This window comes from Tupaia chinensis, unplaced genomic scaffold (assembly GCF_000334495.1).
Source record: "Tupaia chinensis unplaced genomic scaffold, TupChi_1.0 Scaffold000187_1, whole genome shotgun sequence".
Taxonomy (NCBI): domain Eukaryota; kingdom Metazoa; phylum Chordata; class Mammalia; order Scandentia; family Tupaiidae; genus Tupaia; species Tupaia belangeri.
Window position 1 is genome coordinate 110,701 of NW_006159662.1, and position 12,679 is coordinate 123,379.

The 12,679-nt window shown below is 41.0% G+C and overlaps 1 pseudogene; it reads right to left on the reverse strand.

Moving 5' to 3' along the window:
• LOC102487381 (spermine synthase-like) overlaps window positions 1–12,679 on the reverse strand; it is a 58,621-nt pseudogene that overhangs the window by 5,677 nt on the left and 40,265 nt on the right.

The following is a 12,679-nucleotide window of genomic DNA, read 5'->3' on the forward strand; positions in this document are numbered from 1 at the left end:
TCTTTCCCTTATCACAGTAACTGAGAAGGTCAGGTGTTCCTGACAGTGCAACTATTGTACATGATTGCAGAGCTTCCATTAGTGTCAGTTCCAGTGGGAATAAGGCTCCCTGCTGATTTATGTGGAACACGCAGCATGAACAAGAAGTAACGTTTTTCTTTTGTTAAGCCACAGAGATTTGAGGGTTATTTGTTACCTAGTCAAGCCAAACTAACACAATGAGAAAAATATCCTCATTTTGATCAAAGTAATACTAAAAGTTTTCAAAATTCATATATCAGTTTTCTTCATCAAAGTATCCACTGCCAAACTAATTTATATTTTGGTATACAGAGACAAAATACAAAAGAGGCCATACTTCCCCATAATGGAGGAAAACTAAATGGATAAAAAGTCACAAAATAATGTCTACTGCAATCTAATCAGAATTTCATGAATATTTTTGAGTATAGTTTAGATGACATGATGTCCCAATGGTAATACAGGTGTACTAAAAAGAACAGAATAATAATAATTTAAGTAGCGACTACTTATTGAGAGCCTATGGTGTGCCTAAAACAATATTATTGCTTTATTTAGTTATCTCATCTAATAATTATTGCAATAATTTTATAAATTAGATATTGAGGCAAACACAGTTGGCTACCCACTCAATTTCCTGACAAAGTCAAAATTTTATTCAGAGAATAGGTGGCAATGTAGACAGAGATGCTAGATCCCCTAGCCCTAGAAGATACAGTAAAAGTAATAAGATCACACCAGGACTGTGGCCTGACATACAATCATAAAACAAATAATGATTTTTATATTTTTACAGGAAGATAAAAAAAAGAGCAAACTAGAATATACAACCAAGATTGTACGGGGCATGCAAAGCCTAAAATATTCACAATCTGATCCTTTACAAAAAGTTTGCTAACCCCTAGTTTATGCTAACCCCATTGCTTCTCTTTATGTGTATAGCTTTGAGAGTGAACAAGTAACATAGATTATTCCTGCAGGTTTGAAACCTGGGAATAAGTCTGCTTAGTGCCCCTGGAAAAGATTTTTCTTCCTAATTAAACGAATAATATTGAGACCCAGGGGAGAAATGCCTGCTTCTCTTATTGCCTTTGAATTTTCCAGTTTCTATACATTAAACAAAAATCACTTTAGCTGATTTGACTGGGAGCTAATATCATCAAAGAAATATCATCAAAGGTGTATACACCCATGATAATGTTGGAAGGTTATTCCCCCTGGTCACAGTCAGAGCATCTGCCCTGATCATTGACTCTGGTAAGATTGACTCATGTGGGTAATAACTCAATCACTGTAACCTGGTAGTTTTCACCAGACTCAAAGGCTGACACGACACTTGTAGATGGTGAAAGCATTCCTGGCTAGAAATATACTCATCAGCCAAGTCATGATAGCTTCCTGATATTTTACTGCCTTTACTAAACCACAACAAGGGTTTCCTACAGTGTTGCTAGGAAATAACATTGTCTGAATGCAACCCTAAAAATCTAAAAAAATTTCATTTCATTACTATAATCAGTACCATAAACAGAAACCTACAAAAGTAAATTTCTATCTTCACTTCAGCATATAAAGCAAGGATCGAGGGCATTTTACTTCTTCCTCTTCTTCTTCTCCTCCTCCTCCTCCTTCTTCTTTAAATCCAATAAAATAATTTTTAACCTTGAATGCGCATTAGAATCTTCCAAGAATCTTTAAAATAGAATGATGCCTGGGCCTATCCCTAGAGCTCTGATTAGTTGTTCCAAACTCAGCCTGGGCATTGAGATGTCTAAAATTTCTTTAAATGGTCAAGGTCTTGACTATATGGTCAAGGTTGAGAAATTCTGACCCAAGGTCAACAGAAAAAATGTAACTGAGAGCTAAAACCAAGAGAGAAACAACTAAATTGTACTTACAACAGGTTAAGAGAGAAGAATAGAAAAGGTTCTTCCTATTATTTAACACTAACACAAAAATTTATAAATGGAAAATTATCAATAAATAAGACATTCAAGTGTGTGTGTGCACAAGTGTGTGTGAGGGTGCATTCCAAATTAAAGAAAGGCTCAAAATGGCCAGAAGAAAGAGACCAAAATCAAAATAAAGGAAACAAAATGCGTGTGTTCAGCCTCCTTAATGATTAGTCTAACAGTTGTGCCCACATCTTCATATCCACACCTTCCTTGGTACTCCCAAATCATCTTTAACTATAATCAACTTCTCGGGATCCTAGTCCAGGGGTCAGGAAACTACCACCCCAGAGACCTACCACCTCTTTTCTTTCGTGTGTCACCATACTGCCTGCAGAACTGGAAATACTGACCACCTGATTCTACACAGAAAGTTTCAGACCCCTGCTCCACATCTAGTTTCTAGTACCATGAATTAATGCATCCCTTTTATGCTCTTCCTACTGGCAGCTGTCTCAGAGGTCTTCATTCTCATATTAAAGAAAGGCTCAAAATGGCCAGAAGAAAGAGACCAAAATCAAAATAAAGGAAACAAAATGCGTGTGTTCAGCCTCCTTAATGATTAGTCTAACAGTTGTGCCCACATCTTCATATCCACACCTTCCTTGGTACTCCCAAATCATCTTTAACTATAATCAACTTCTCGGGATCCTAGTCCAGGGGTCAGGAAACTACCACCCCAGAGACCTACCACCTCTTTTCTTTCGTGTGTCACCATACTGCCTGCAGAACTGGAAATACTGACCACCTGATTCTACACAGAAAGTTTCAGACCCCTGCTCCACATCTAGTTTCTAGTACCATGAATTAATGCATCCCTTTTATGCTCTTCCTACTGGCAGCTGTCTCAGAAATCTTCATTCTCATGCCTGCTAAGCACTCTTCAGTCCAACTAAGGATAGTCTCAGTTCATCCCAACAACCTGCTTAGTGTTGGCTCCTAGGCTCTGACCAGAACATCCCTGAGCACCTGGCTGAGGCTGTCACTCTGAGCAATAACCAGCTTTCAGCCGAATGAAACAGCACACCCAAGCTCTTGCCAACTGGCTCTAATTGCATATGCCAATGCTAAGAAGCAGAGGAAGGTCCTTTATATGGTGCTTCTCCGTGATCTAAATCCTAACCTCCCTAATCAGCTTCTGGGTCTGGATAATTAAATGTAATTGTCGTCATTTGCTTTACTACCTAAGACATGCACTTTAAAATAACCCCTGTAGTTCTATTTGTTTGCAAAACTTTTACTACCACAGCAAAAAAGAGAGGTTATTCTTAGAGCCCCTTTTCTTTTTATTTGCTTGCTTTCAGTCTATTTCTATCTCTGTGGGTTTGTTTTGCTTTTTAACTGCCAGAGGGTGCATGCACTCTCGCCAGAGAAAGAAAGTGAATCTCCCAATGGAGCATGGACACACCACAATCCTTAGCCCTTCATTTCTCCATATCACCAGGATTTGGGGCATCCACATACATGCACTCTATGTGTCTTTCAAGCTGCCAGGGCTAGGACTCAAACCACAGTTAGCCATGTGAGATCTGCCCCCTTAAACCATTGTGCTACAGGACTGATACTTGGTGTTTTTAAATAAAAATGAAACTAATTTGGGGAGTTGGGGGAGGGGGAACAAGAAGAAAAGACATCAGAATCTACTGTTACCCATAATTAAAATTTTCCTACCAGACAGGCAGGGCTTCAGAAACAATGCGGTATGTGCATTTGCTTAGAAGATAGAAGTTCTCGTCTCTGTCCATATGAGAAGTATTATCTCTACTTTAGCTATCTAGTACTGAATTGTGAATTCAATACCCTGACATTCAGGGCAGGAATTCAGAAAGAGACATTTTTCTTTTTTCCCTCTCTTACTAATATCCTTAGGGCACAGGTTCTAGAATTCAGTACTATTGATATTTTGTGCCTGAGAATTCTCTGTTGTAGGGCCTGTCCTGTGCATTGCAGGATATTTGGCAGTCTCTGTATACGAGAAGGCAGTAACACCCTCCTATCCCCACTACATAATGATAACAAAAATGTTTCCAGACATTGTAAATACACCCTGGGGGCAATCCCACCCGCCCCTTCCTCCCATGGAGAACCACCATGTTAGGGGAACCAGGCTCTATCTTCTCTCATGTTGCCCCCTCTTAATTCCTCCATCCCCACTGCTGCCACTTTAGCTCAGGCCTCAACGTCTTTAACAGGAACTAGAACCACACCATCCCAACCAGTATCCATTCCTCCCACCTCCCATGGACCTCATCTAGCCTCCCAGCCACAACTGAAGTGCAATGGGTGCTGGGCATACCACCCCAAATCACCTTAACCTAAGACCCTCTTTCTTCTAACTGCCGACCCTTCTCAGGCACTGTCCTCAGGAGAAGAGAGCCACTTCACCATGGTATGTGCCCCTTTTCAGGGCCTGCCTCATCCTCAGTGACTGCCCAGTGCAGGGGTACAAACTCCTGGTCCAGATGGGCCATGTTGGCTCCAAGCTTCCAACAACTTCATTGTTTGACACTTCCTTCTGCCCAAACCTGCTTCACTGGCATCCCCACAAATGCTGGTCCCAAGGATACACCTCAATAAATCTCCTACACGCAAATCTCCTTCTTTGGGTCTGTTTCCTGAAGCAGAGGACTAAAGTCCTAGAGTTAACTTTCAAAAGTACACACATGACCATTTTGCACCCCTGCCAACCATTCTGCACTGGCTCCCCACTGCTTGCAATGAAGGGCCCCAAGGAGTAATTTTTGGAGTGGCATACAAGGGGCAGCACCATCAGTGCAGTGCTGATAAAGTAGCTGTTTGGGGAGGGGGAACGAAGGCCCTGATATGCAGTATTTGCTGACTTCTGTGGTGTAAATATTTCCACCACTGTTGGTTTCAAACTCCCGGCAGTGTAACAACTACCTGGCAAATTACTGGCTATGTAATAACTGCCTGTCAGGAGCCAAACACAAGCCAGATCCAGCAACGGCCCTGACTATCCACTGTTCACTCTCATTGCTCTCCTTCACTCATGCTTCATTTCCGCCAAATTCTTGCGATTCTCAGGTCACCAGGACACAATGAGGTGACGTGTCCTTATTCTTACTGTTTTCTCTGTCTAGAATGTGCTTGCTTTCTCAGTCTGATTCATGCAAACCTACTCAGTGCTCTGGATTCAGCTCATGTAAAAGTTCTTCCATAAACATTTTAAAGACTCACCTCTACTCATCCCATTTCACTCAAAGCTTAACTTTATGTCTACATAAGTCATAAATCTTTCTATCTAAGGGTTATTATCTTCTTTGTGTCTATCCAACTCTACTGTCTCTCTAGACTGTAAGGACTCTGAGGGTGGTCTTGTGTATATTTTAGTGCCTGGCACAGACTACGCTTTCAAAAGGTGTTTTTATAGTAAACCAAACATCCTTTAAAATGCTCACACAAGGAAAAAGTGAGGATGGATAACTAAAATTTGGCAAAATTATGGTAGTCTGAATCTTTGGGTATATGGTTTTTATGTGTTTTGCTATTCTTTGTACTTCGTGTATTTGAAATTTTTATGATGTTCTTTTACAGATAAAATCAATTAAGAAATTATTTTTAAAAAAGAGTAAACCAAAAATCTAGCCTTACTACATAGCTCAACTTTATTATGAAATTACAGATCTTAAAACTGTCTCAAGGAAAAGACACTCTTACTCTAAATTTGAATAATAGGCTTAATCACTCACTTCCAGAATGTTGCAGAGAGTCAAAGCCTGGAAGAAGGCTGGGAAAGAACTCTAAGCCTTTGTCCAAACCCAAGAGTCTCTGAATCAAGCAGGAAAAGTCATTATGGAAACAGGAGCAAATTCTGCAGGCCCGGGAAGAGGGTGCAGTGAACTGACTGGTCACCCTCTAGCCAGGCAACATGGAAACCAACCTTTTCAAATGCTACTGCCTTTGACTCAGAGTAAGCAGCTATTTACTGTGCTTCTGTTTTTGTTTACTTGTGTTTTTTTCATTGCGAGAGGGTATGTGTGCGCCCCAGAAAGAGAGAGACACAGACAGACAGAAGGAGAAGGAAAGGGAGTAAGCACTCCCCAATGGAGCATGGTCTCGCTGCAATCCGTTTTCCATTTCTCCATCCTGTCGGGATTTGGGGCACACATGCCCATGTGCCCAGCGTGTTGTTTCATGTCACTGGAGCCAGGATTTGAACAGTGGTAATCTATGTGTGATCCAGCTCCTTAACCATGAAGTCACAGGGCTGGCCCATGTTCCTCAGTTTTAAATCAAACTACACATCCTCACTCATTTCCTACTACCTGCAAAATGCTATATATTTTAAATAAGGATAGAAATGACAACCATCCCCTCAGAGGAGTCTGAAGAATAATAACTAGTCTCACCAAAAAAAAAAAAAAAAAAAAAAGAAAGAAAGAAAGAAAGATAACAGTAAACTCTGAAATAGCATTTGTTTCCTGTATAACACCTCTGTCATAAAGGCTTTCCATATATCAATCATGTATGTATAGTTTATATACCGTATGTTATATGTAATGTATACTATGTAGCATATAATCCTCACATCAACCCTATGTCCTGGATACTAGTATCATCCCTATTTTACAGATTAACAAACAGAGATGTTAAGTTATTTGCCCAAGGCTACATAGTTAGTAAGTTAAAGAGCAGGAATTTAAACCCAGAAAGCCTAGCTCCAAAATGCAGACCCTTAGTAATGCTAAGTGAAGGAAAGAAGCAGGCTCCTTTATAACTTTTCGTCATGTCATCAGAAAATTGATGGTGTCCCTTTCAAACACTGTAACCCGGCATGCCCTCCTTTGCCCTTGACCTTGGCATACCACGCCTGGCTGACCACCTGCAACAGCTACACCCAGCCAGCCCTGTAACACCCACCAACTTTTCAGTTGTCAAGGGAGCCTTTCTCTTGGCAACCTCGACATGTGGAAAAGCCATGAGTCCCAAGGACAGAAAAAAATGAGAGGCAGAAATGAAAGGAAGGCACTGTCACCCCCAGCAATGAAAACAAAGCCTCTGAACAATGCTGCAAAGAGCCAAATGAGGTAAAACACCAAAAGGCCATCTGGTCCTACAAAGCAATCAGTCCATGGACCAGAAGGAAGGAGACTTCTCACTCCCTGCAGATGGCTAAGGAAGGCAAGCACAGGGGTCAAGAATGGAGCTGTGGCCAGGCGAAAAAATAATAATAATAATTAAAAAGCAGGAGAATACAATGGAAAATGAAAAGAGCCTTGGCCAGAGGTGACCAACTAAAAGAGGAGCCTGGGCGGTGATCATCAGACACTCCAACTGCCGCAAGGTAGCAGGATGACGATGAAGAGACCTCGGACTCCCGACTCTGAGAAAGATCCTCACCTTAGCAAGCTCTAATGGGCTCTCCACTGCAGACCAGCAGAATGATGGTTTTCCCAAATAAAATGGTAGACTGCATTTATGAGACAATAGAAAAAAAAAAAAGAAAAGAAAAGAAAAGAAAAGAAAATAGTCTTTTAGCAAAAGTCCCATAAAAATTGGGCTTAAGTGTCAGTGCTTAAAGAGCTGAACTTGAGGTTTCTTTGTTGTTGTTGTTGCTTATTTTATTTACAAAAGATAGTGTATGCACACGTGAGAGAGAGAGAGAGAAGTCCCTTTGATGGAGTCTTGTCACACCATGATCCCCCTTCCCGAGCTCTCCAGCTCCTCACGATCTTGGATACACACACACACACATACATCCCAGGCCTGTTTTCAAGGTAATCAAGGGATTAGAACCTGTGGCCACACTGCTTCTAGCACAGCTCAGTTTGCTACCAACTGTGCTATCCACAGCGTCTAAACTTGAGCTTCAAAAGATTATTATAATATGTCCCTACAGGGCTAGAAAACTGAGCCATTGCTTGATTAATCCTGAAAGTAAGGAGAGCAGAGGATATAAACTAGAAACAACAAGATGACTTGGAGATACACCATGACAACATTTAGGTGAATTTGTCAGAGCTTGCTGATGGAGGAAGCATTAAAGACATCTCCTTAGGGCTGATCTAGTAATCTAGTGTCAAAAGAACCAGATGCTACATGGCCAATCACACTCTGAATCCTGGCCCCAGCAGCTTGAAAAACATACAAGGCTCATGTGCATTCATGCCCCAAATCCTGACGGGATGAAGAAATGGAGAAGGGACTACGGTGTGACCATGCCCCGCCCCATTGTCGCTCTCTCTCTCTCTCTCTCTCTCTGACAAACATATGTTTAGTCCCTGTTGTGTTCCAAATACAGTCTCTCAATTTCAGTTCAGAATGGCCCCATCTTCTCACTGGCCTCAATAGTCTAGTAGTTTTACATTTCACTAGACTCAGCTGTCTCATCTATATCAAGACTCCCTAGTCTGGACTCCCTGCTAGAGATAAGCATCCCTCAGTGCCCACTCACTCCTGGTAAGATTTATTAATCATCTCCCCTCTGGTCAGCTAATGCTCACACTTCTGATAGCACCTGATGAACCCTAATGAAGTCATCACTTTTATTCTTCCCTTCATCATCTTCCTCTTCCAATGCCTACCTCTTCACTAAATTGCCTTCCTTCATCAAATTCCTACTTCCCAATTTACTTTCATATAGGACTTCTCTGTTTGCAGTAAACAAAGGTTACAATAAATATGAGGTTATATTAATCAACTGCATCATCAAACTGCTACAAGTCTCAAATTAATGACTGCTTCACAAAATTACATGATTTGAGTTTAAAAATATATATATCATTGTTCAGTCCAGCTACTGTGTTTTCAAGCATCCATTCCCCTAATAAGCTCAAAACACAGCAATTATAAAAGGGTGGAAGAGACAGGCATTCACATGTGCATTTTGGTGTCTGTGGGGGATATTGAAATGATGCCCCAAAAGCAGTGGATAAGCAGAAGCAATGAGCTGAGTGGCTCTGAAATGCCCTTGACCTAAGTCTGCTTCCCCACTCTGCTATTAACTAGCTCCATGACTTCAAAGGAAATTACTCAACTTTTCTGAACTTTGGTTTCCTCACCTTTAAAAAGGGAAAAACAACACATACCTAGGAGAGTGGTAATGAAGGAATAATTACCTAATACGCATGAGAGACCTAGCACCTAGTAAACACCTATAAACATGAGTGGAGAAACTGAGGTATAGAAAGGGACTTAGCTAGGCTAGTCCTGCGATTTTATTTACAAAAGATAGTGTATGCACACGTGAGAGAGAGAGAGAGAAGTCCCTTTGATGGAGTCTTGTCACACCATGATCCCCCTTCCCGAGCTCTCCAGCTCCTCACGATCTTGGATACACACACACACACATACATCCCAGGCCTGTTTTCAAGGTAATCAAGGGATTAGAACCTGTGGCCACACTGCTTCTAGCACAGCTCAGTTTGCTACCAACTGTGCTATCCACAGCGTCTAAACTTGAGCTTCAAAAGATGATTATAATATTTGTCCCTACAGGGCTAGAAAACTGAGCCATTGCTTGATTAATCCTGAAAGTAAGGAGAGCAGAGGATATAAACTAGAAACAACAAGATGACTTGGAGATACACCATGACAACATTTAGGTGAATTTGTCAGAGCTTGCTGATGGAGGAAGCATTAAAGACATCTCCTTAGGGCTGATCTAGTAATCTAGTGTCAAAAGAACCAGATGCTACATGGCCAATCACACTCTGAATCCTGGCCCCAGCAGCTTGAAAAACATACAAGGCTCATGTGCATTCATGCCCCAAATCCTGACGGGATGAAGAAATGGAGAAGGGACTACGGTGTGACCATGCCCCATTGTGTGCGCGCTCTCTCTCTCTCTCTCTCTCTCTGACAAACATATGTTTAGTCCCTGTTGTGTTCCAAATACAGTCTCTCAATTTCAGATTGCAATGGCCCCATCTTCTCACTGGCCTCAATAGTCTAGTAGTTTTACATTTCACTAGACTCAGCTGTCTCATCTATATCAAGACTCCCTAGTCTGGACTCCCTGCTAGAGATAAGCATCCCTCAGTGCCCACTCACTCCTGGTAAGATTTATTAATCATCTCCCCTCTGGTCAGCTAATGCTCACACTTCTGATAGCACCTGATGAACCCTAATGAAGTCATCACTTTTATTCTTCCCTTCATCATCTTCCTCTTCCAATGCCTACCTCTTCACTAAATTGCCTTCCTTCATCAAATTCCTACTTCCCAATTTACTTTCATATAGGACTTCTCTGTTTGCAGTAAACAAAGGTTACAATAAATATGAGGTTATATTAATCAACTGCATCATCAAACTGCTACAAGTCTCAAATTAATGACTGCTTCACAAAATTACATGATTTGAGTTTAAAAATATATATATCATTGTTCAGTCCAGCTACTGTGTTTTCAAGCATCCATTCCCCTAATAAGCTCAAAACACAGCAATTATAAAAGGGTGGAAGAGACAGGCATTCACATGTGCATTTTGGTGTCTGTGGGGGATATTGAAATGATGCCCCAAAAGCAGTGGATAAGCAGAAGCAATGAGCTGAGTGGCTCTGAAATGCCCTTGACCTAAGTCTGCTTCCCCACTCTGCTATTAACTAGCTCCATGACTTCAAAGGAAATTACTCAACTTTTCTGAACTTTGGTTTCCTCACCTTTAAAAAGGGAAAAACAACACATACCTAGGAGAGTGGTAATGAAGGAATAATTACCTAATACGCATGAGAGACCTAGCACCTAGTAAACACCTATAAACATGAGTGGAGAAACTGAGGTATAGAAAGGGACTTAGCTAGGCTAGTCCTGCGACTGCTAATTTAGACCATGTAACACGATTCTTAATCCAGCAATTCAATCTCAGCACTTAGTGTAGTTTAGGCTTCCTGCACGTCACTGGGCAACTTGTTGACAAACGTAAACACAGTCTGTATCTTTGTCCCGTGTTCTCATTCCCTAGGAGAACAGTTACTAGAGTTCTGCCATTTAACAGTAAATTGTCAGTTATTGACTGAATTATATAAACCTGATATTCTTAGTCAAAGTGATAGATCCACCCACCCCCATCCCAGTTTCTATTAATCACCAGTAGAGACTAAAGCAATGAAAATTAATCTAACGCTTAAAAAGGCAGCAGCTGGTGAGACAACATGCTACATACCCAGAATACCTTTGTTGCAGGGTAAAAAATAAACCTTTTTTTCCTTAACGCTTAACTCCTTAGCTGTGTGTGTACCTGTTCTATTTTTTATGCAATGTGCAGTACGTATTTTAATAAATAGAAATAAAATTGAGTTAAACCTAAGGTTGATACACTTGAAACCCAAGTTGACAGTATAAATATCTCAAAATAAGAGAGCACCTGTGGCCTGGTGGTTAAGGCAACTTTATCCCACATGGTTGACAGCACGGTTCAAGTCCCAAACCTAGCAGCTTGAGAAACACGCTGGGCATATGGGCACTTGTGCCCAATATTCTGAAAGGGTGGAGAAAAGAGGGCAAAGGATTGTGGCATGACCATTGCCCATGGGGGAACTTTCCCTCTTTCTCTGTCTCTCCCAGTGAGTACACAAACTCCCTGGCAAATCTTAAAAAAAAAAGAAAAGAAATGTACCATACCCCTCATTTGAATAACCACCCATGGAAAATAAAACTCATGTGTATGTTCTATTAACTCAGTCATTACAGAAATGAATCGAGGACTTGTTCAATACTCTCTTTTCTTCCTTTAGAGCAAGTCTCTCTCTGTCTCAATCCTCTCACCTTAGCCTCTCGAGTAGTTGGGACTACAGGCATACACCCTCACGCCCTCTTTCAGAGCTGGGGCGGGAATGGCACCCAAACCTTCCATGTCTCTTTAGCCTGTCAAGTAGCAGCATTAACCAGTGCACACTACTGCAGCTGGGCCTGTCCATACTCTATGGTTCCAGCCTTAGAAATTATTCATTGTTACCTAAAGAAAAAGGAATTCTTATAGGGTAATACCCATGGTAAGATGAGAATACTGAAACAGAAATTAAAAGTTAAATCCAAGTTTTGGTTTTTTCATCTGATAGTTATATAAACCCCAAACAAGCTACTTAATTTAAATTGCAACGGCTTTCCCACCTGCAGAACAGGGAGAGAAAAAAAAAAAAACTTGTTTACTTCATTGAGTTTTTAATATGGACCAAACAAAATTTTTCTATGATTTCTGAAAATCATTTACAAATCAAGGCATTGCTGTTCACATTTAAAATTTCACTTTGGTTAAGTAAAGCAGAATTAGCTTGCTGACAGACAGACCTAGCTAAGGCTGAGCCAGCCCTTTTGCTTTTGAGGTCAGTAAGTAATCTAAGACTCCAAAGTTTTCTCTTCACTGCTTAACTTCCCTGAGTCAAGTTCCCTTCCTCTTTCTCATAGTAAAATCTATACCTGATGCACATGCTCTTTGGATTTACTGTGAGACTGCAGTGAAGAGAAAATTAATGGCATACAGGCAATGGTCAGCTTGGAGACTGCAGTGCCCATTTGCCAAATATTTTATATCTCCCTCCCCTTCTATGTTTGGAGAATCCTCACCTCTTAAGGCAGGGCTTGCCATCCATTATACAAACTAAAAGTGCTGGATACTCATTTTCCCAGCATCTTTTGCAGCCATAGTATGAGTCCAGGGCAACCACTACAAACTCAGAATCAGCCCCTGGTAATGCGAACGGAAGAGCCTGCATAGTACTCATTACAGAACTTGACAAAATAGTGGCA